Source organism: Bidens hawaiensis, unplaced genomic scaffold (assembly GCF_021521415.1).
Source record: "Bidens hawaiensis isolate Kalapana, Puna unplaced genomic scaffold, B.hawaiensis_p1.1 tig00003378_1, whole genome shotgun sequence".
Taxonomy (NCBI): Eukaryota; Viridiplantae; Streptophyta; class Magnoliopsida; order Asterales; family Asteraceae; genus Bidens; species Bidens hawaiensis.
In genome coordinates, this window is record NW_027491188.1 from 2,772,935 (window position 1) to 2,776,143 (window position 3,209).

Genomic DNA, 3,209 nt, shown 5'->3' on the forward strand with positions numbered 1-3,209 from the left:
AATGCTTTATGTAATAGTTTTTAACGGGTTCAATTTAGTTAATCAAGGAAAGAAAGATAAGAACGCATATATTATTATTATGGTTATGATTATTATTATGATTGTTATTTTTAATGTAAAAAAATATAGATATATATGAATGATCATGTGTATTTATATGTTTATATATATATATATATATATATATATATATATATATGTATATGAAATTTATTTTAAAAACTTATCGGAGTTTGGTTCGTTTAAACAAGTGTAACAAAAATATGGTTTTAATGTAAATATAGTTTTTATATTAATTAATACAAACAAATAATAAAAATAATACTAAAACAGGATGTAGTGGGGTTCGAACCCGGGTCTGTAAGGGCCTGGGTTTAACACTTCCAACATAACCAACTGGACTGAGCAAGCTAATTGTTATAGGTTTGATTCCAATTGAATATATGCAGTTTCTTATGTGATCTTCCTAATTAGCATAAACCCTAATCAATAACATCCGTAAATTGCAGATTATACACCCTCTGTCGATTAAAATTGATAGAGGGGTTTTATCAAGCATCCAAATCCTAACACAAACAACATACTAATTACCTGGTTTGGATGAGGCTTGATAGAGAACAAGCACTTAGGGTTTCGGCTCAAAGGTGAGATCAAACGAGTCCAAGAACAGATTCAAGATGCAATTAGGATGGGGCTTAGTTTCAAGATGATGAGGCGACTGTGTGATGTTCGTTAATTAGATTTTAGACTCGTATTTATAGGCTAACAAGATAAAAATGATCTGCGGCCATTGATCTCGCGATTTTGGTTATTATAACTTAATTCACGAGCTGTTTCTTGTTGTTAATGTTGATTATGATTCGCGTTGGCTACGGAGTAGTTTAATTAGCTTGATATCCGGCTTGAACGAAGCAAAACTGATCAAGGGGGGAGGGCTCGATGGCTGTTGACGGGGAAGAAGAAGAGAAAATGAAAGAAAATAATATTTTTCAAAAATATTTGAAACATAGTCCTTGTGGTTTGGGCTGGGTCCAGAAATTGATTAAATTGAAGTTGACGGTCCAAAAGTGCAATTACTCGATTCTATTACGCGTAAGAACATAATAAAACAAAACCGAAAGACATAATAAATACTTTGACGTTTTTAATAAATGTGGAGATCCAATTACAAGACGGGTAATAAAACAAATACATTTATTAAAACGAAAATGACGAATGTCACAGCATTCCCAACTTTTAGGAAATTTCGTCTCGAAATTAGGAAGTAATATCCGTAGCAAAAAGATGCGATACTTAGTCTTCATTTGTCTTCACGTTCCCTAGTGAATTCTGCACTGCACTTAGATTCCCAACGAACCTTGACCAAAGGGATTCGGCTACGCTTGGTTTCCTCATCCATTCTGTTTTGGTCAAAATTTGACAATGGTAATTTCGTAACCAAATTAGTAATAGGGACTAGGTGCTTGTATAAAATGAAAGCAAAAGTGCTTGAACATAAGGATTTTTTGCGAGGAAAAAACCCGTTATCCTTAGGATAACAAGCAAAAAACCCCGGACGGTGAAAACTATCACCACCGGTTTATTAATAACAAAGGTGATTACAATGGTGGAGCTCAACTTGATCGTGATTACAGAGAATGCGAGTACTAGTAAGCCTCGTGTGTCAAGACTGTGTGTTATGATCCGGTTTTGAGCTCTATTTATACAAAAAATAGAAAGCTAACAATATGGCCTATATTTTAGGAAACTTTAAAAGGAGTCCAATTAGCCGTTAAATTCCCTTAATCACCACGTTTCCTTATTGGCCACGCTCTAATAACAGCAAGTGCGTATCTTGGGGAGATCATGGCAACTACCTTTGACCTGGTAAACAAGGAAAGTAGCAAAGATCGTGTTATATATATATATATATATATATATAATGTAATTAGGATACCTGTTACCTTTGACGATACCGCATCCTGAATTTGCTCTGAATAATGTTTCTTGAGGATACCGGAAATCCGTGCCCTAACAATTGTCCCCAAATTTTAACATCTGTAGATAAGGATTACAGCTATAAAATTTTTGAATTTTGAATTTGAAATTTGTGCATGTGCGGTGAATTGTTGATACACGCGTTAGCCGTTTTAACTACTCGCCAAACTCTAGGTAATCCCTATAACTACCCAGATGATTAAAATTTATCTCATCTTCATCTTCAGGTAACTTCTTTTCTCCTTCTTTTTCTTATCTTCGTGCAATCATGAGTCCGAAGCTTCATGATTCTGGCATTGAGAATTTTGTTTCCCAAAATGTTCTTGCCAATCCTATGAACGAGATATGTACGTTCAATAATAATGATATTGAGTGTTTACAATCCCGAGGCTGCTTCCCTCCAGGAACTGTTTTCCGTTCCTTCGATCCAGCTGTCTTATCTGATCTTGTCTCTAAGACCTGGATTTGTTTACCGTTTTTGCCATTCAAGATTGGCTTTACTAACCCTTTTCCAACCCTCACCACAGAGTTTTTTTACCCAAATTGGGCTTAGTTTTATCCAAACCATGCCGATGGTTTGGAGGACCTTGTTTGTCTTGGAGAGACTAATCGCCGATCGTGCTTTGGATCTCACCCTTTCTGAGCTTGCCTCCGTCTATGACCTTCGTAGTCACGAATCCTCAAGATACCTTCTCAAAACCAGATCTGGCCGAACCCCATTAGTTTTGAAGAACACCCAAAACAACGACCAATGGAAGAAGCAATTCTTTTTTTTTAGGAGAGACTCGCTTCCGAATCCTAGAAACCTCCTATATCTTTGGGTGACTAAAAGTAGGATACGTTGTCTTGAAACTGTATGTTGTTATTCTTGTGACTGACATATTTTTATCTTATCTTATCGCAGCCTTGAAGTTCTTCGAAATCGCTCCTCCTGGTAAAGTAACTGAGAACAAGCTAAATTCTTTCTATCTCATAAGCGAGGAGGAAAGAAAGTTTCTTTTTCAGTCTGGTCTCCAAGAATCATCTCCGTCCGTGGGCTCCGTTATGTCTGGTAAGGGACATTGAAATGTTAGTATAAATATTTTAAGGATCAGAGATACTGACCTGTACACTTGTAGGTAAATTTGCTTCAGCTTTTGCTTTGGATGACATTGACAGCATAGTCTCTACTCATAGTACCAAGAAAAAAGAAGTTGCCCCTGTCTCCTTACCAAAACCTGAGAGCAGTCGCG